Consider the following 22,154-nt stretch of genomic DNA (forward strand, 5'->3'; position numbering starts at 1 on the left):
TGTTTTAATTCAGACAGAGATTTTCAAATGCTTTAAACATGTTTTCTGCTCGTTTTAGTTCTTCTGATTTCAGCGAGGATATTTGGGAACTGAAACAGAAACTGAGAGATACTCAGCACTTTATCATTGAACTCAGCGATGTTAAAAAGGCCTTTCATACAGTCAATGTGAACAAGAGCCAGGTCCTGATAATATTAGTGGCCGCCTAATTAAATCTTGTGCTGATGAACTCAGGCCTATATTTCAGGTTATTTTTAACAAATCCTTGCAAACACAACATGTGCCCTCTCTTTGCAAAGAAGCAGTCGTGGTTCCTGTCCCTAAATCTAAACGACTTCAGGCCTGTTGCCTCACTTCAGTTGTCATGAAAGTCTTTGAAAAAATCATCAGAAATGTGATTATGAAGAGACTGAAGGTCAGCTGGATCCAATGCAGTTTGCATACAGGCCCAACAGAGGAGTGGAGGACGCACTTTTGACTTTACTAAATCTGATTCTTAAACATGTAGAGAGTAAAGGGACTTTTGCAAGACTTCTTTTCATTGATTTTTCTTCAGCTTTTAATACAACACAGCCCCATATTTTAATTAAAAGACTTTTAGAACAGTTTGAAATCAGGAAAAACCTGGTGGGCTGGATTTTAGATTTTCTAACTGACAGGTCACACAGAGTGAGAATAAATGGGGTTCTGTCTGACCCAGTGTTCTCCTCCACAGGTTCTCCTCAAGGCTGCGTCCTATCGCCCTTATTATTCACTCTCTATACAAACATGTGTCAGGGCAGACATGAAAACAGGGTCATTATTAAATATGCAGATGACTCTGTTATTGTCAGCTTACTGAAAGAGGGTGAAACTAACCACGGCCCAGTCATTGATGACTTTGTTCAGTGGTGGGAGGAGTCTTATCTCCAGCTGAACATATCTAAAACAAAAGACATGGTTGTTGATTTTAGGAAACAACAAAATGGGCACGGAGTCACTTTAATTAAAGGTCAGAAAATAGAGCAAGTACAATCATATCATACATACATACATACATACATACAATCATATGGTCTTGGGACCATAATCAATGAAAAACTGAACTTTGATCAAAATTGCAAATCAGTTTGTAAAAAGGGTCACCAGCACCTTTATTGCCTTAGGAAACTTGTTCATTTCCACATTGACCAAAAAATGTTAACTTTGTTTTCTCGTTCTTTTATTGAGTCTGTTTTATCCTTTTGTTTGGTGGCATGGTTCGGTCAGACCTCTGTCACAGAGAAAAACTCTCTGAATCAGATAGTGAGATGGTCCAGTCGTCTGATAGCTGAGCCACAGTCTTGTTTAGCCTCCCTGTACTCTGAGCAGGTACAGAGGATGGCTTTATCAATCCTTAAAAATGGTTCCCATCCTCTAAGGGGTGAATTTCAGCTTCTTCCCTCAGGACGGAGGTTTCTTTTTTTTTTTTTTTTTTTTTTTTTTTTTTTTAATGACATCAGAAACAGCAGTATGCGACATTACGTGATGGCAGAGCTTCAGTTCATCCTTTGTCATTTTTTTTTTTTTTTTTTTTTTTTAATAAATAGGACAGGGGGAATGAATGAGAGAGAGAGGGGGAGAGAAAGAAAGAAAACCCAAAGGGGAGAAGAGACGGTGAGAAGGGGGGGGAAGAGAGAGAGAAAAAAAAAAACTCCTGGGTCACCTGTATGGAGAAAAAAAAAAAAACAAACAAAAACAAACAGAGGAGACAGCAAACAACAAAGAGCAACATAATAATAGAGAAAACAAAGCACCATCACAATAAACTAGCTAGTCATAGATATCAATATTTACTAAGTAATAAACGATATTGTGCAGCACGCAAGATAGACAGCGCACAGTGTGCTTTGAGGCAGCAGCCAAGAAAGCTTTAGTCCGCGTCTGTGAATACCCATGTGTACACCTGTGTGCATACCTGTGTGGATCAGCATGCTTGTATTCCAAAGGTTTCTCCATGTAATGATCTGCTAGGGAGTGTGGGGGGGCCACAGCCCCGTCCTCCAGGGTGTGAAGCGGGTATGGAGGAGATCAAAACTCCAGACATCCAGAGGCCCCCAGAACACAAGAGACCATGGAAGACCAACAGAGGGGCAGCCGCGCCACTGTCCCAGAAAGAGCTGAGGAGAGTCCCAGATGAGGGCTCGCCCAGCAGCCGCGGAGCAGAAGTCAGGGGGAGTTGCAGTGACGCGCCCGTGAGCTCCGCCGGCAGCCAGCTGCGCCTGAGTGACCGAGCCCTAGGCCGAGAGGCCGGGGGCACCCCACCTCCAAAGGGGCCCGAGCGAGCCCCAGGCCCCAGGCCCCGACAAGCGGCCGCCAAGGAGTGAGCCGGTGTGTACCCGGACGCCCACCCCCAGACACAAAGAACCACCAACACACCGACACCTGAGGGAGTCCGCCACCGGCAGGGGAAGTGGTGGTGGGTGGAGATAGGCCTCCAAACCTTGGAGGGCCTGAGGTGTCCCCAGAGAGGTGGCGTCTGATACCCAGCCTGACATATAGACACAGACATACAGGCACACACAGACACAAACATCCATTCCCACCCTCATGCTCTCATATGCACTCACTCCACACTCAACCAACGTGGAGACAGACATAAAGAGACGCTGTACACACAATCACACTCCCCAAGCGTACTCTACAAACCGGGTCTAGGTACCCTTGCCCCTGGAGGGGGGAGTTGCACCCAGACCCAGGTGGTGTTACCCTTTTCCCTGCGGTGGGGAGAGGCAGACCACCCCGACTCCGCAGCAGCAGGGAGGCCCCACACCCCAGACCGCAGTCGGACGGCCAACTCCTCCTACTAGCCCTCCCGCTCCAGCAGGCCGCAGAGAATGGGGGTGGGAGAAGACTCCAAACCTCCCTCCACCCGCTCATTGTAGTGTTGATGCATGTGTGTTCTAAGGTGCAATTAAAACCCAGGAGGGCATGGAGCTACCTGCCAAGGAGCAGCAGGTAAGCGCATAGTCCCTCCTGCTAGCCCTCAATGACTAAGTGTATTTGAGAGGTGGGCAACGACGTCAGGGGTGAGGTATACACCCTGATGGTGATTTGGACTCCGTGATTGTGCCCACCCCCAAGATCCTATATGTATGTGTAATGAGAGTGTGAATAATGTGAATGTCTAAGTTGTGGGAAAAAATTGAGGCAGAGGCAGCCAGAAGGGGACAGGGGGGGGGGGGGGGGGGGGGTAGCCTCCTCTGCACCCTGGTGACATACCCCCACTCCAAGGCCCTGCATGTGTGGGTGGTTGTGGAGGAGCGGGAAGAGGGAGGCAGCTGGAGATGGGGAGGGAAGGAAGGGAGGGGCAGGTAACCCCTCCCTGGGGCCAGCTCCCCCGCTGACCCCAGTAGGCACTCCCACCCTCCGCGACCCGCCAGGGAAGGGGGGCCCAGGCCCATCAGACCGGGGCCCAGTGCAGTAGCGCCCCCCGGCTCCACAGAGCCCTGGACAGTCCACCCAACCCCACCACAGAGAAAACTGCACCCACCCCACCAACCACACATCTTCCAGACTACATAAGACGGTAAACGCCCAGGCTGAGATCTTCCTCCACCTCTCCTGTATCTCCCCCTCCTGCAGAGAGTTCCTGAGAGAAGAAAGCTCCTGCAAGATGTGACCATCCCCCCCACCAGTTGAAGAGCCCCCCAGGCGGCTCGATGCACCGGCGGCACCCTGCTCCAGGGCCGGGCCCCCATGCAGGACGGAGGTTTCTATTTCCGAGATGCAGGACAAAGCGTTATAAAAACAGCTTTGTCCCCGTTGCTGTCACTGAATTAAATAAGAACTGTTTTTGATTCGAAATATTAAAGTATGTGTCACAGTGAGTTTTATATATTTACTAAGTATGTGTGTTTTTAAAGGGATGTCAAATGCTGTCATTTTTCTATAAAGCAAATTTACCTTGCCTTTGGGTATAAATAAAGTTACTTAAATAAAGTTACCTTACCTGCAGACGCTGTGCGCAGAGGTTCAGGAGCAGAAGTCCCGTTGTAAACATATCACGGCAGACCCGACGATGTTTGCATGAACGCGCCTTTTTTAAAAGTCAGGTCAAGGCTCCAAAAGCCCAAAGGCGATATAACAGTTTGTGTTTGCTACATGGATCATTGTAGTTCAGCTTTCCTTTGTTATATTTCTTTAAGAGCTCAAAATGTGTTCATTACATAAATCAAATGTAATTTTCTCTGTAGCACTTCATGGATTTCATAAGCAACACACTGTAGTTGTTCACACAAAGCATAAAGGTAAAAACAATATACACAGTGTTATCTTCATTTTAGATGTCACAAAGTATTTGCGGCTCCCAGTGTTTTCCCGAACCCTGACCCTTTGTGTGGAAACCGGGTCCAAAAGGCTCTTTGGGTGTTAAAGGTTGCTGACCCCTGCACTAGGCCCAACTGACACATATATTTGATTCCAAATACAAAAAATAATGTGTAACCTGCTGGAAGAATGTAGGAGGTTGAGACAGGATCTCAACACTTGGTGTCTGCAACAAAAGACAACAATATGTGGGCCGATCGTGGCTCAAGAGTTGGCAGCTCGTCTTGTAATCGGAAGGTTGCCGGTTCGAGCCCTGGCTTGGACAGTCTCGGTCGTTGTGTCCTTGGGCGAGACACTTCACCCGTTGCCTACTGGTGGTGGTCAGAGGGCCCGGTGGCGCCAGTGTCCGGCAGCCTCGCCTCTGTCGGTGCGCCCCAGGGTGGCTGTGGCTACAAGCTTGCCATCACCAGTGTGTGAATGGGTGGATGACTGGATGTGTGAAGCACTTTGGGGTCCTCAGGGACGAGTAAAGCGCTCTACAAATACAGGCCATGTAATGGCAGAAACGTTCTCTAGTGTAAATCCTGACTAGTTCATTAACTACAGATCAGTTTCAGTGAACATTATTCACAGAGGGATCTGAGTTCCTTATACCAGACTCTACAGAAACTGTAACACTGTACAGCTCTGCGACTCAACAATATGACAACAATGTAACACACACTAGAATCATCAAATAAAGCCCCACTAACCACTAGAACTAGAACTAACTAACTAGCACTGGACACTTGCATATTAGAGATTTCTACCACCATAGGAGGCGAGATATCATCCTTGAACCAGAGCATCCAGCCCTCAATTTCGGACATAAAAAGCGACGTGGCCAGGCATGATAACACTTTGACTGAACTGCAGGACTGTGCCTCGAACCACTCTGACACCATCGCCACTCTCCAGGCCACTGTGGAGCGTTTGTCTGCGGAGGTAAAGAAGTTAGATGAGAGATGTGGAGCTCTTGAGGCACTCCAGGAGGAATAATTTAAGAACTGCAGGAATACCAGAAGGCACAGAGGGACCCAAGATGACTGAGTTGGTTCACACCTGTTGGCGGAGGCGCTATCTCTCGAGGAGAAGCCACTCATCGATCGAGCACATAGAGCGAATCGCCAGCGTCCCAAACAAAGTCATCTTCCTCGGCCCATCATCTTGAGATTGCACTACTACCACATTGGTGAGGAAATTCTGCTGAAAGCTGCAGAGAACAAGAACCTGATGTATAAGGGTTTTTAAAATAAACATCCTCCCAGATTTCCCTCCCTCTGTTGGAAACGCAGAGCCGTTAACTCTACAGAAACTTTTTTTTGGTGTTCTTTATTACATTTTTTACGGCGTCTTTGTCCGGAGAGCGCGTGGAGGTCCGACCTCCCATTGTCTCCCATTGTCTCCCATTGCATAATTAATTACATAATTAATTATGTAACCATAATTAAATGGTTACATCCATCTTTAAACGTCCACAGTGATGAAGCAACGACAGGTTTGAAGCCTCTGTGTTTAACATCACTGGGGCTGCGCTGTGACCATGATCATATCCTATCGTCCTGCACACCTCTGTTGCTTGTGCAGCTCGCACACAAGAATTTCACCCACATGTGCTGTACCAGTGTACCTGCACATGTGATGTGACAACAAAAGTGATTTGATTTGATAAACATCTATGTCACAACAATTTGACATTTTCTGTGACTTTTCTGAATCTCGGGCAGATGAACTTCCCTGAAGTGTTTCCAGCTGGGCGTCGAGTGTTTGACCGACGCATGAAACGACACGTTTGTGAGTATTTGTGAGTATTTATCACACGGCGTGCTGCGGGGAAAAGCCTGAGAAATCCCAGAGAAGCTTCCTTCCTGCCAGTATACGAGCCCACCAACAGAGACAGGACCAGTTCATCCTCCATCACTTACTGTGTGCACACGTAGCAAATGTTAAAGTTCAAATGGTGGTTTTGTTTGCAGGGACTGTGAGTGGATGGAGATCCTGGTCCTCCTCAGCTGTGAGTTCTTCCTCTGTCATGAGAACCTCAGGGGGAGAACATGTGCTCACTCTCAGCTGCTTTAACAGGAAAGAAGCTCTTTTAGATCAAAGCTGAGAAACTGTTTGTAACAGCGAACTCTGTCACCTTTCTCTCCTCAGCCTGCTGCTGGACAGGCCCATGAAGCTCTGCTGTAAAGGCTTCCATGTCCCAGGCTTCACCTTTACCTGCTGACCAACGGGAGGCGTGGCCAAAACAGCGATGGGGAGTGGAGCAGCAGGTAGCAGAGGTGAGCCTCTTGTATGCAGCCTGTTATCTGTGGGACCAGGGAGGACGTGACACAGATGTTGCTGATTCAACATCTGTGTGACAGCTGGAGCAGCACAGTCTGCAGGAAACATCTGTGCATGTAGGAGACACCAAGGTTTACATGGTGGAAGCAGACGACTGACTCAAGCAGCCTCACATCACAGGCTGCTGGCTACAAGCACATGACCACAGTGACTGGTTTCACTGGTGTCTGTCCCAGTCTGTGGCAGAGACACAGGAAGTCACAGACAGCCTGCACACAGCGTTTCCTCTGGAGTGTGTTTCACACCCTGTTTGTGTTTCTCACTAACATGTTGTAGTTCTTCCTACACACAGCAGCACTTTGATCATTTCTCCTGCTTTTCTTCCTTTTCTAGCTTTTATACACTGACAGTAACACAAAACTCCAAAGTCATCATTTGAGGAGCTTCTTAAGAGTTTCTGTGAGTTTAGTGAAGTCAGCCTCTCAACAATAAGTGTGTGTGTGTTGATTATCTAATGTTCAGAGAGGACTGCACTGATGTAGCATCCAGGTGAGCAGCTTATGAGCCAACAGGGGGAATTTAGCTGTATTATTGTTGTTTAAATGTAATAATTTATGATTTCATGTTCCAATATTTCACTTTTCCCAACGTTTTGTTATCATTTGGTCTGAAAACCATGACAAACAGCAGTGTTACAGTTGTTAGCATTAGCTGCTATAGAGCACTCAGTCACTGTATTGGTGTTAGCGACATGAACATATCTGAGCTAACTGTGTGTTCCAGATGTGCAGCAAACCCAACTGTCCCTGTGTTTTCCTGCTGTAGACATTATCCCCATGATGCTGACGTCCTCTGGTGGGACGAGCTCACACGTTTATGGATTCAGATGCTAACTGGACCAGACTGGTGTCAACCTTTGTGCTATAGAAGCAAATCAAAGAAGAACCAGTTGAACCTGAGCTGTCTGTAGTGGTGACACCAACACCATGTCACCTGCACATGCTGACCCAGGGTCAGTGTTGAACCTATAAGCTGTGTCCTCACAGTTCAATATGTCCTCACTGCACAGGTCAATGACATCAGAGCTGTAATGTTGTTCCCGTCTCAGTAAAACTTCTGGCATAAGGTGACTTTTCTGGGTGATTCCTACTCCAGGGTCACCAGTTTGAATCCCTCTGTTACTGCTGGGAACGTGCTGCTAAAGTGCCCTTGAGCAAGGCCACGTCCAGCTTATGAAGCCAACCCTGGGCTCTGCTTGCTGGCAGTGACAGAGTAGATGAAACAGCTCAGTGGATGCTAACTCACAGCTAACAGCGCTCTGTCATGGATAAGTGAAATAAAGCTGACCGACCCACAGCTGCACACAAACACCTCCAACACCTACAGGTCAGCAGGTCCACTGCTGTCTCTGATGGGCCCAAACTTTGCTTGTTCAGCGTTTGCTGCTGCTGACTTTGAAAATCACACCAAACATGGAATCAAATATATCGACTCAGCTTAGACTACAGAGAAGCTCGGCACTGCTCACAAAACTCAAACACAAAAGGCTTTTTAAAGACAACAATCACTTTGACAGACACACAAACACGACTGAGTACAGAGGAGCTGCTGGTTTGAAGCCACAGAAATGTTCAAATGTTTAAACACACTGCAGCGTTGCAGCCGTGATGCATTTGTGCTGCTAAGGCCACACACATCAGCTGCCTTACATTTTAGTACCAGTTCATCTCTGACCATGGCAGCACAGTCTTTCCAGTACAGTGATGTTGGTGGGGACAGTGGGGACTGATTGTTCATTGGCTGTAAGCCGGTCACATGGACGTTTAACTGGTGCTTTGATTGCTCTGTAGTCTGTTGTGCCTGTGAGCTGCTCCTAAAATGAGACAGATTATAATTGTCACCATTCTGTTAATGACTCTTATTATGTGCGCTCTCCTCCACTGTCACACTAAACACATTAAACCTTTATTTTTGTGTAAAGTCAGGATTTATTGGCTCTTCTTAAAAGCGTCATGAAGTGCAAAACTCAGCAAACATTATACAAAAGTAGATTTAGAAGCTGAACTGAAAACATTTAAAGTGACAGTCAGCACAAATCCAGCTGACATCTCCATCCAACCCAAGTCTTCATTTAAAGTCATTATAACTGTGACACACGTTTGTTACAGTATTAATCCTGCCTGATGCTGCAGGGCCAACATCATGAAACAGGCTCAGCATTTATTTCCATTATGAAACTTTATCATTAAAAACAAACCATTGTTCTGCAGTCGTCCCAGGACTGTCGGTCAAACGTTCTCTCCACATGTTTAAGGCTGAGCTCACTTTATCGTCTGCCTGAAGGAGGAAAGCAGATGTTACTAAACATCACAATAAAACATATGAAATGGGTGCACATGAGGAACGTCTGCACTGTTAAAGCCATGCAAACATCTTCACACATGAAGCAGCAACACCTCTCAGTTTAGCAGCAGCTGGTAAAAGCCACAGTGATCCTGGAGCCTCCCTGAAGGACTCGTTCATCAGTAACTGTCAGGAGGATGATTAAACCTTCTGCACACGTCCTGTAGTTACACACTCAGGAGGAAAGACGACGTCCTCGCTCTGCAACATGATCTGTGTTTCATCCAGGACGCTCAAACACAGACTGGTTTCCAAATATTAGACGCACTGGTTCTTCATGCGTTTCTACCTGAGCACTCAGAGTCATTTCTACAACAGGCCTCCTTCACCTGCTGGTGCCTCTGTTTCTGTGTTTGGCTGTTTCCATCAGTGCCTGATGTTTGTGATCTTTGATCTGTTCTGAAGTCTCTCTTTGTAACACAAATGTTGTTTGGCTTCTTTTGCAAACAAGGCAAAAGAACTTTAATGGATTCATTTGCTGATCTTACTGTTCTGATGCAAAGCCGTCCTTTCAACGCTTTAGAAAGAAAACCAAACAATGTTTTTAAAACTTTCCCAAAATGTAAAAGCTATTAAAACCATAAACTTCTGCTCCTTGATCATGTGATTCTTCTTCTAGACTGTCTGTAATTGTTATTGCTGATTGTCAATAAAGTTGTTTTTTATAAGTTATGTTGTAAAGGAAGCTTGTGGCGAGGGAGGAGGGGCGACTAAAAGCAGGTTCATATAGTGGGAAAGTCCTCAGGTCATGTGAGGATATTTACTGATGCGTCAACACTGTCAGATAAAAGAACGGCTGCTGCATTTGTTCTCCCACAAATAAGTTTGGTGATGAGTAAAAGAATTACAGATGATGTGGCAGTTTATACTGGGAGCTGGTAGTGATGTTACTGGCTTGAACTGTGTGGAGGACGCACCAATATGGAGGTATGTGGTTTGCTGGGACTCTAGCAGCGTGCTAGTGAGCACAGGTGATATGTCTTCAGACTCTAGGCAACATATTGTTTTTGATATACTTCATTTACTGTATAGAATCAAACACAGAGGGATAGAAGTGGATTTCTTATGGCTCCCTGTGAATATCGGTGTTGATGCAATGAACAGGACGATAAGTTTAAAAAGGTGCAGCAAGAAGAAGTCGTGCAGGTTTGACTATAAAATACAGTGAAAGTGAGGTGAAGAGTATAATGAAGGTAAAGATGAAGGACGAGTGGCAGGCACACTGGGACAGAGACGGGAAAGGCAGATATTATTATACAGAAAACAGTCGTGTAGAAGAAGCTGCAGCAGAGACCAGGATGGAATCTGGAGAGTCAGAGTTGGTCACACAGGCTTGAATAGCACACTTAAAAAGGTAAACATGACACAGGAAGTGTGACTTCTGTGGACCAGAGGAGACGTTTGACGGGTTGTTAACGTCGTCAGGATGCTGGATGGAAACGCTGTGCCTGATAGGATGATTACAGGCTGGACTTTGTCTTCCTGTTACAGATGGATCCAGGCCCTGGATGACTGCTGGACACACATGACCCACACTAGGCTGCCTTCATCCATCCTTTCCTCCTTCACTGAGACTCAGAGTCAGCATGTATGTATTTATCAGTGATTTGAATCCTTTCATTACAGAGTGAAGTTAAAGTAGACGTGTGAACACACTAATAAACACAAAGGGACACAACTACTACTCCATGATGTAAAGCTGAAGTATTACACAGCTTTATGAACCTCCTGTTATCCTGGTAGACGAGTACAGCAATAAATCTTTTACTTGAACATCTTCTGGCTCCAATAAGCTTTGAAATGTGACCATGAAGTTAGAGACACACTGACTGAAACCCACAGCTGTGACTGTGGATCACATCCACACACAGTGTAGCTGCTGTCTCTGTGTGAGCCTTTGCACTGCTGCTCGCAGCACCGTTATATCACTCAGCGCTCGCTGCTGTTATTGAATCCACTTTTTACTGTCCGTGCAATCAAGCTCCTCTGCAGAGCTAGAAAATATCTTCGAACCAGTTTATGTGTTAGGGGATCCTTTGCAGCTGTGACTGTTGCCTCTGTTTTTGTCCTTTGGTTCCTGGGAGCCTTTTACATTTCCATCAGCAACAAATATCTGAACAGGCTTTATTGTAGGAAATACAGGATTAAATAGTTGTCATTATTTATTAGATGTTGTTAAAGATGATCAGATGCTTGTTTAGTTTAATGCTGTGGCTTCAGTCAGCATCACTGTGCTGTATAGTTTTATTTTTCTGATCCTTCTGTTAAAGTTGCTGAATAAAAGCTGGTTGGTCTGCACCTCACCGCTGCCTCGAGCCTCCTTCTTTAAAGCAGCAGAGGCTCTTCATTCAGGTATCACAGCTCGAGTTGTTCTGCAGGAGACCCAGAGTACTGTCCTTGGTCCATAATGACATTAACTTTGATTCATGTCAACATGAAGCCTGAACGTCTGTGATGAACACACTATCAGCATCACTGACATATTTCATCATTTAAAAACACTTCCTGTCACCGTGGTGGTTACAGTGACATCATGCAGTTTGTGCTTTGACCTCCAGAGGGCGACAAATCAGCACAGACAGAGAGCTCTATTCAAACTTTGCTGCCATCAGGAATAATTCTTCAAATATAATCATCAGTGTTTGAGCAGCTATGATATCAGGGACAATCTAGACATGTGTGACAATACTGAACATGTCACATGACACACCTCAAACATCATGTGATCCACTCTCAGTCTGCACTTTCAGTCATGACTTCATGAATTTATGATCAGTTTACTCCTGAAATATTCAAATGCTGCAGGGTGAAGAACAACAAAGTGCTGACACATGTTTGTGTTTCAAACAAGAAAACCAGCAGAAATAAATCATCTTTGAACAACATGACAGAGATTAGTGAGTTTCCAACTTGCACTTGAATGCAGCACAGACAGATTCTGATGTTCGTGGTTGTAAACGTGTCCTCAAACGCCGCTCTGACTCTTTCCTTCCTGCTCAAAGTTCCTCTTTTCTGAACTTGGTGTTTGTGCCTGACGCTGATCGTCTCCGTGTGGAGCTCCGTGTGAAGGTAACGTTAGCAGTGTGTAATGTTTCCTGGCTAACATCAGCTGTGTGCAGCTCAGTTCCAGCACAAATCTGCCGCTCCATAGTTCACGGTAACGGACTCATGAGGTCGACCGTTAAACGCTCTCCCGCCATTTTGTCTGTGTGCGCGGATGTGTACGTTTTTGTTACCACTGTCATCTCATCAATAGCCTATTTGTAAAAGATCTCTGTTCATAGTTTAGTTGGATTTTAAAACTCTGTAGTTGGACAGTTTTATTTTGGACTGATGCTAAAATTCTTGCTGATTGTTTCTGTCGAGGTTTTGTACTTGACATCCGCCATTTTGGATGTGATAAGCTGTAGAGAGTGCGTCCAAAAAGAGAAACCAGAAAGAGAACCTGTTTTATTAATAACCTCTTGCAAATAGAAGAATATGAAAAAAACAACAGCAAATAGGATAAAACCTTTAAATTACTTGAATTTTTAAAATCACCATCATCTGTTAACACAAATTTGATCATTTCAAATTTGTGTTTTCATTTTCTCTTCCCAGTTACTTCTTTCTCATTCTCTTCATTCTCCTTGTCACCTTACGTCTCACTCCTTAACTGAAGTTATAGTTCTAACATAAGAAGTCCCACCAACGTCCTTTATTTAATCTCTGTGTTGTCACAGTTATTATCATCAGATCAGACATGAGACCCAGACAACAACATAAGTTTACAAGCTAACATCATGTCAGCTAACATTAGACGATAGCATCATAAACTTTAAATTACTTTGCCTCTGATCAACAGTTTGATTACATTCTCACATCACAGGTTTATTTGCTAAGTGTGAGTCCGCCCACATTAGATCCACTTTTCAGCAGGTGGAATAATTTGTAGTATATAGGTAATACATCAACAATGCTGCCGTGGCTAAGTTAGGAATATTTATAATGTCATTTCCAAAACTTGCATATGATCTGCAATTTGTAGCAGATCTACTGACTGTCACAGAGCAGCTGGAGCAGTCTCGAATGCAGGTCAGTCCACTGCTGCCCCCTGTGGCCAAGTGCCATAGCTACTGCTGGATGAACTCGTGACACATCTGCACCTGTTTCTATGAACACATTGAGTCTGAGTGGCTGCACTTACACTGGTGCATTCAACATATTGAAAGATGGCAGCAATGTGGATTGTCAAGACTCAAACCAACCATTGAGCAAAGACAGCAGGATCACTTGTTTCTGTTTGTTATACAGCCAGATTTACTCGTGACACACGTTGGGATATTGTGTTTGTTTTAAATGTTATATACCTGTGTGGTATGTGACTTGTGTTGCCATGACGCCAGGTCTCTCTTGGAAATGAGATTTTTAATCTCAATGAGATTTTTTTTTACCTGGATAAATAAAGGACTAATTTGTAACTTTCAGTGTTTTCCGGTCTTCCAAAAGAAAAAAAACCTTCAACTACATGACATGCAGTTGTGTATTTGTTTTCACCTTATCATACACTTGAAGTTTTACAAATCACCACTTCTTTAGTTAATATCATTTCAGTCTCAGACAACCTCGTTTCTCTTACAGAGGTTGAATGCACCTTCTGCGGATGGCGGTACCACACAGTGTGCGTGGACTTCCCCTGCACAGAAGGCAACTACAAATGCTGTGAATGCTAAATAAACAGAAACAAATGATCCCTGTTGTCTTTGCTTGATGATTGGTTTGAGTCTTGACAATCCACATTGCTGGCGTTGCATCTTTCAATGCCAGCAATGGCAGGTATCAGTGCTCAAACCTTTTGTGTTTGTTTCCAACAAGTTGCCCACCTCGGGAAACAAAAATGTGTTCTTTTACTTGTCAGATGAACATATGAGACACTTTGACTCTTCAGTGCAGTGTGGAGCCTAACAAAGATCTGTTTTGTGTCCCAGCTGATCAGCAGGAGGAGGAGAGTCTGACGGAGCAGCAGAGGAACATTTTCAGCTACTTGGACTCAGCTCAGCCACTACAGAGGAAACAATGAGCTCAACACAGAAGGTGACAGACAGAGCAGGACCATATGACCAAAGATATTTATCACCATATACATTTGAACATTTGCCATAACGATGTAGCTGACGATAGAATTGACACCAGACAAAATACTTTACAGCTGCACAACTTTATTAAAAACCCATCAATGTATTTTCACTGAAACAAGCAGCTGTTGTTTATGTGCATTAAAGTTATATAAAAATGTAACAGTGCAAATGCAAATTCCTCGCTGACAGTTTAACCAAAAGGCGTTTCCAGTGGAAACTGGCCGACACATCCTGAGCATAACCATGTATAATATCCACTAAACTTCAGAAGAGGTTATACAGTCGTGGCCAAAAGGTTTGAGAATTGCATAAATATTGGAACCTGGAGAAGTTGCTGCTTAAGTTTTTATAATAGCATTTTGCCTGCACTCCAGAATGTTATGAGGAGTGATCAGATGAACTGCATCGTCCTTCTTTGCCATGAAAACGAACTTAATCCCCAAAAAGCCTTACCGCTGCATTTCATTGCTGTCATCAAAGGACCTGCTGAGACCATTTCAGTGATCGTCTTCTTAACTCAGGTGAGAATGTTGGCGAGCACGAGGCTGGAGATCATCATGGCTGTATCCCGATTCAGGTTCTGCAGCTTTAAAGTCCTCAAGGGCCGCGTACTCAAAGACCGCTAAGGCCGAAGTGCGAGGCTCGTAGGCTCGTGAAATGGGACGTCTAGCCTCCGTCGCGCTGCCCAGGTTGCCTAGCAACCATGATACTAACAGCTGGAAACGTTTCATACAGCTTTGTTTGACAGAAATGAAGGAGAACATATTTAGTTCATTTGTTTCTACATGAGCTCTGTGTGATTTGATGAGTATCTGAGGCTGAGACCACAGGACTGTGAAACATGATTGTTGGGCTTCATTTCTGTGCTGAACAGTCGTTTAAGATTAGCTGTAAATAACAATTAGCTGATGTTGTTCATGAGACTAAAGTCATCTCACTGTGGTAATGTAAATATGATATGGCCAATATTATAGTTATTATATTAATCACTTCACTCACAGACAAGTATCTGTGACAGTGTGTATACAGATGTATCATATATAAGAGACAAATATTGTTCATTTAATATGTTGGTACTAAATGTGGCTCAGTGCTTACATATATGTGTAAAAAGCAAATGTAGGAGCTGTGATAACTGTGTCTGATAGAATGAAGAGTAGACTGATATATGAAATATTCCTTTATTGGGTGAGAAAATCAGACCATGTCATAACTGCTTTAAGTCACACAGAATAGATATCAGAGCCTTAAACAGGCTGACGTCTGCTAAATGGGTCAAACTGGGCAGAAAGTCTACAAACACATAACATCCTTATAGAATATGATGTAACACTATAGATCAACTTACCTCAGAATATATTAAATTCAATTTTATTTATAAGGTTATAGGTTTTATAGGTTTTATGGAGATGCCATCCTTGTGTTTTAGTGGCAAATAAATTTGGCAGTCATCGGCATAACAATGAAATGAGATCCCATGCCTTCTAAGGATAGAACCCAGAGGCAATAGATACAGTGAAAAGAGCAGTGGCCCTAAAATTGAGCCCTGTGGGACGCCGCATGACAGAGAAGCAGAAGACGATTCGTAACCGAGAAGGCTGACAGAGAAATATTATTATTATTATTATTGATTGCTTATATTTGAACAATTGTGAAACCTCACTGTGGATGTAAGAGTGAAATTATGTGGATATCTTGAATCCACTTTATTGTGTAATATTTTATGTGAGTATTTGACGGAAGACGAGCAACATCTGTTGTGGAAGCTAACGGGGTTCCTTTAGAATAAACAAACATAGGATTTATTATCACTGAATAATTCTGTATAAATCTATACAAATTATAGAAATATGTAATAGGAAACAACAAAATAATCTAAATTATAAAATAGTGTGTGTGTGTGTGTGTGTGTGTGTGTGTGTGTGTGTGTGTGTGTGTGTGTGTGTGTGTACAATCAGGAGGGATGGGCATGATTTTAGTGTTTGAACAGTCATGAATAGGGATGGGTATCGTTTAGGTTTTATCCGATACCGGTGCCAAATCGGTACTTTTGAAACGGTGCCGGTGCTCAAACCGGTGCTCAAACCGGTGCTTAAAGAATGGAGAACACAAAATTGGTCCAAAAACCTCTCATGTTCAGCTGGTTTTATGTAAAAAGATAACAATGTTAGCCTTTTCTGCAGCTATGGGGCATATATGGTATCACTCTTAGCTGGAAGCAGTGCTTAAACAATGGAAAAAACACAAACTTTGTCCAAAAACCTCTCATGTTTAGCTGTTTCCCTCTTTTTCTTTGGTCATTTTAGCCTTTTTGGCCAGGGTGAAGGGAGCATCTGCCATCAAACAAGAAGACAGCCGCATGTAGCTATGATGATGTTTGCTAGTTCACCTTACATGCATTAATGTAATAACGTGGTTAGCCTACTCAACGTAAATTACACGCGAACAACAGAGAAGAACGGCTGCTGCTGCCATCAAATACGGCGCATTTCTCGGCTTTTAAAAAAAAACACGCTATGCATCGCCAGGTGTTTCATCGGATTTGAGGTGTTACCTCCTTTGACAGTATCACAGTATCAGCTTAAAGCACTTGTTGCAGGCTGCTGAGTTTGCATATTTTGCTGTGAAGTACAGCCAGACTTTTGACCGCTTCGCCTTGGGCATTTTTAATCTGTAGCTCTGCTCTAACAGAACGTACGTACCTGGCCCCGCCTACTATCCTCGGAAACGTAAAATGATTGGCTAGAAGTGTATCACAGCTCAGGAAAAAAAAAGCACCGAAATAAAGCACCGAAATGTGCGCTGCTTTTCAGTCTGGTTACTACCGTTTATGTCAGAACCGGTGCCATGACACCGGTACCCATCCCTAGTCATGAATTATCTTTAACAGCAGGTTGGATGTAATGTGTTAGAACTACCAGCAGGTGGGGATGAGAGACCTTTAAGGTGTTTGGTGCCACGCTCCACCTTCAGGTTTAAAACTAGTGTTAATGGAGTTTGAAGGTTGAGTTTGTTCCACGACTGCATTTCACTCACTGCCTCTGTTTGTATCTCTGTCACTGCAGGACCAACATGGAGCCAGAAGTCAGCGCTCTCAGGAGGCCGACAAACCTCACAGAAGAAAGGGAGAGAAAAAACACACCTGTGATGAGTGTGGGAAGGGTTTTACTGTGAGGGCTTCACTAAAACGGCATCAGGTCATCCACACTGGAGAGAGACCGTTCAGCTGTGACTTGTGTGGAAAGTCTTTTTCCTTGAAGGGTCACCTAAAAACACACCAACTCATCCACAGTGGAGTTAAAGCGTACAGCTGTGATCAGTGTGGCAGAGCTTTTACTCACAGTAGCCACTTACAGAGTCATCTAGTTACCCACTCTGGAATTAAGGCATACAGCTGTGATCAGTGTGGCAGAGCTTTTACTCACAGTAGCAACTTACAGAGTCATCTAGTTACCCACTCTGGAATTAAGGCATACAGCTGTGACGAGTGTGGCAGAGCTTTTACTCGCAGTAGCCACTTACAGAGTCATCTAGTTACCCACTCTGGAATTAAGGCATACAGCTGTGACGAGTGTGGGATGGAGTTTACTCTGAAGGCTTCACTAAAACAGCATCAGGTCATCCACACTGGAGAGAGACCGTTCAGCTGTGACTTGTGTGGAAATTCTTTTTCCAGGAAGGGTTCCCTAACAAGACACCAACTCACAGTTCACAGTGGAGTTAAAGCGTACAGCTGTGATCAGTGTGGCAAACAGTTTACAACAGACGCACACTTACAACAACACATGTTTACCCACACTGAGGAGAGACCTTATCAATGTGACCTGTGTGAGAAGACTTTTAAAACTCCACATCACCTGAGACGACACCAACAGATCCACACCAGAAAGAGACTCTACAAGTGCAGTTACTGTGAGGTATGTATTTATATTGTTATCTTGTCATTTTAGCCTGACTGTTTGGAACAACTCTGCTCATTAAACTGTGTTAGCATGTTAGCAATTCTACTGCATGGAAAAGCAGCTCTGAGTGATTATTCAGATTTTCCTTTCAGTTATGATTTTAGTATTACTGTAGTATTATGGTGGTAGTATTGTAGTTATTGCAGCCCAGTAAACTGAGTGTGTTAACTGAAACAGTCAAATGTAGTTGGACGTTTGCAGAGATGCTCTTTATTTCAGGCGACGTTCAGGATACAAATGTTGAAGGACTGACTTACACTGTCTTTGTGTCTTTGTTTAGAAGCAGAGCGACACAGATGGATCCAGTTCTCAACCCTGTCATCACTGTGGTGGTGGGAAAGACTTTCATTGTGACCTCTGTGGAAAAACTTTCAGTCAGCAAAATACCCTAAAAGTACATCAACGTAGACACACTGGAGACAAACTGAAATACTGCAAAGAATGTGGGAGAAGCTTCACCACAACAAATCACTTAAAACAACATGAACTGATTCACAGTGGGGTTAAAAAGCACCTCTGTGATCAGTGTGGGTCATCCTTCACCACTGCAGGTCAGCTTAAATCACACAAACGAGTCCACACAGGAGAGAAACCACACAAGTGCAGACACTGTGAGAGAAGCTTCTCACAGTCAGGTCATCGTAACATTCATGAACGTACACACATGGAAGGAAACTACAGCTGTGACCAGTGTGACAAGAGCTTCAGGAATCTCAGTTCATACTCTGAACACAAACGATCCCACGTTACTAATAAACTGTTTCACTGTTACCAATGTGCCCAAACATTCACCTCATTGTCTGCTCTGTGCAAACATCAGCGCGATCACTCAGGGCTGAAATCACTCCCATCACTGGATCACAGTGAATCTGAAGACACAGAAAGATCCTCTGGTTTCTGTGTCAGACTCAAAAAGCTTGAGATCAGGCTCCACAGAGTTCAGATAGAATCATTTAAACTTGTGTTGAACTGAACTGGTTGTTGGGCTGAACTTCTACATAATACAGATCTACATGGGATCTTCTTTTCTGTTTTTTACTGAGTCAGTTTTGTCCTTTTTTCTCTGTCCTGGTTTTGCTCATCTGTAAATGATTGAAACTCAGTCAAATAGTTCATTGTTCTCCAGCAAAACGTTTTGGAAACTCATGTTTAACCTTTAAAACTCTGACATGTTTTAGCACACAAGGCTTCATCGGGGAGTTCACTCATGATTGGACCATGAGAACAAAGGTTTTTAGTTCTTTCAAAGAGAGTCTTGGAGATGTTTGATGTTTCTGTTTTTCTGAAACCACCTGAAAGAAAAACTATTTTTCTTGCTTTATGTAGTGTGGAAGTTTTTAATGTTTCTTCATCTGTGATGTTCTTGAATGTGTTCACGTGAAGATGGTACAAATAAACTGTCCTTTCAGCTTTAGCTCCTAATTTATTCATTATTTATGGATGTAGCACAGCAGCCGTCTCTTGATTAACACATGGAGGGCTCAGGATCTAATGGTGTCGTCTCCCTAATTTGCCCACTCAGTAAATCTCACTCATGGCCAAGAAATTGAAATAAACCTTGTTTCCCTGCTGGATAGTGATCCACTGTAACTCTGCTCCTCCTTCCTGTTTAGGATTTCTGTGGCTGAAGTAAAATTCCCTCCATCCATCACTTATCCCAGCTAACCCAAAGTGAAATAAAGTTTTGCTCGTCTTAAAAAAGCATTACAATAATGGGCATTACCAATGCAAACTGAATGATACAGAAGATGAAAGAAGAGACTTTGATCAGTTAATAAAGCTCATGATCTGGATTCATTGTGGCTGCTACACAGATACTTCTGGGTCACTTCTCTCAGTTAGGAACCTTCCTCACCAAACTGACTGTTGGACCACACCCCTGGTTTCATGAGAAATTGTTTCAGCCATAATTTCTCTTCCTGTATTTCAGAGTAAAGACTGAAGTGACAAATGGAAGCATGTTTAAAAAACACAATGTGAGAGAGACGTTGAGGTCCTTAGAAGTTACCCTGGGTTTTTCTGTCACCCTGCTAGATGTTACACACCTTGTTATTGGACTGATTTCTACTGCTGGACTACTCCTGCGGAGAGTAACAATACTCTTACTAATTAGCTCCCTTTCACAGCTTTGGGGATATTTATTTTTGTGTTTGCAGCGCTGTGAGCCAGAACAGCGAGAGAAAAATCTGCAACAGCGACGAGCCGAATGCTTACGTGAATCGCAGCAGCTGCTCATGTGCTACGCTGAATTAGAGGATATCTTTGCTCTGGATTTCTATTTCTACTTTTTCATTTCTATATGATTCTTCTTGCATCTAAACAAAGATGATTCAATTTGCTAAATGTTGATGGCTCTTCGTGCTCAGGTGTAAATGAGACGTAATATTTGCTCTTGGTTTGGTTCTCCTGTACAGAACCTTGCAGTACAACAGAAACCTAAAAACATTATTTGTAGTTGTTATTCTTAGTTGTTCTGCTGCCTAAATACCACAGGGTCTGATTATGAAGTTATTGAGCTGCACATACGTTACGACCTGCTTAAGTTCGAGGTCACATCGTCTGTAGAGCAGCTGGAACATAATGAAGTCTACAAGGTTAAAGTTTTCTGTTGGGTCTGTGTTTCCACAAGCCCCGCTAATTCTAGAGACTTATTCATCATGAAGAAAACAAGACAGTCGATCGATCGATTACTTGCGCAAGGGAGGCCTCTCATCTGTGTCTAGCACGACAATGACCCCGATGATGGCCTCCTCTCGCTTCCTTTTATTGACAAACTTCAAACAATAGTTTACAAGACACCTCCCCTTGCAACCCCCTTTGGTTACAAAGACAAGTCACTGTATGTAAATGTATACCGTATTTTCACGACCATAAGGCGCACTTAAAAGTCTTAGATTTTCTTCAAAAAGTACGGCGCGCCCTATAACGCAGTGCGCCCTGTGTGTTGTAAGGAGGACGTAGTAGAGAACACCATGAGAACGCTAAAGGGTGAAGTGTGTGCGTTGACTTTATCGCACATACCTGTATAAAAGAACAGGTATGCAGAACATCGTTGTTTTAACAACCCTGAAAATGGCAAAGAGACACGCTTACGAAGCACAGTTTAAACTGAAGGCCATCAGCTACGCGGAGGAACATGGAAATCGAGCAGCGGCGAGAGAATTTAAGGTTAATGAATCGATGGTTCGCAAGTGGAGGAAGCTGGAAAACAAGCTCCGACAGGTCAAGAAAACGCAGCTGAGTTTCCGCGGACATAAGGCGAGGTGGCCCGAGTTGGAGGAAAGACTCGAGCGGTGGATCATCGAGCAAAGAACGAGCGGGAGAAGCGTTTCGACGGTCACCATTCGGCTAAAAGCAGTTTCACTAGCTGAAGAGATGAACATTGAACATTTCCAAGGAGGCCCGTCTTGGTGCTTTCGTTTTATGAAACGGTGCCATTTTTCCATCCGGACCAGGACTACGGTAGCGCAGCAACTTCCAGCGGATTATAAGGAAAAGCTGGCCATCTTCTGCTCCTACTGCAGCAAACACATCGGCGACAAACACATCCAGCCCAGCCACATCACAAACATGGACGAGGTCCCGCTCACTTTCGACATCCCGGTGAGTCACACTGTGGAGAAGAAGGGGACCAGCACGGTAGCGATACGCACAACGGGGTATGAAAAGTCTTTTTTTACTGTTGTGCTTGGCTGCCATGCTAATGGACAGAAACTGCCGCCTATGGTGATTTTTAAGCGAAAGACTTTGCCTAAAGAGAAGTTTCCAGCAGGAATCATCATTAAGGCAAATGAAAAGGGCTGGATGGATGAGGAAATGATGAAAGACTGGCTGAGGGAGGTGTATGTAAGGAGACCAGGTGGTTTTTTCCACGCATCACCATCGCTCTTAATCTGTGACTCTATGCGTGCCCACCTCACAGCCGATGTGAAAAAACTAGTGAAACAAATGAACTGTGAGCTTGCTGTCATTCCGGGAGGCCTGACAAAGGAACTCCAACTGCTGGACATCGGTGTTCAAAGTAAGGCTGCGAGCGGCCTGGGAGCAATGGATGACCGAT

At 44.0% G+C, this 22,154-nt stretch overlaps 1 long non-coding RNA gene across 1 annotated transcript; it reads left to right on the top strand.

Annotated features, from left to right (window-relative positions):
• Positions 1–6,053: 6,053 nt before the first annotated feature.
• LOC143415876 (uncharacterized) lies at positions 6,054–19,508 on the top strand. The gene is made up of 5 exons (XR_013096300.1): positions 6,054–6,608; positions 10,507–10,603; positions 13,983–14,088; positions 17,198–18,049; positions 18,375–19,508. It is a non-coding gene; the product is annotated as an uncharacterized LOC143415876 (long non-coding RNA).
• Positions 19,509–22,154: the final 2,646 nt, after the last annotated feature.

This window comes from Maylandia zebra, unplaced genomic scaffold, assembly GCF_041146795.1.
Source record: "Maylandia zebra isolate NMK-2024a unplaced genomic scaffold, Mzebra_GT3a scaffold11, whole genome shotgun sequence".
Lineage (NCBI taxonomy): Eukaryota > Metazoa > Chordata > Actinopteri > Cichliformes > Cichlidae > Maylandia > Maylandia zebra.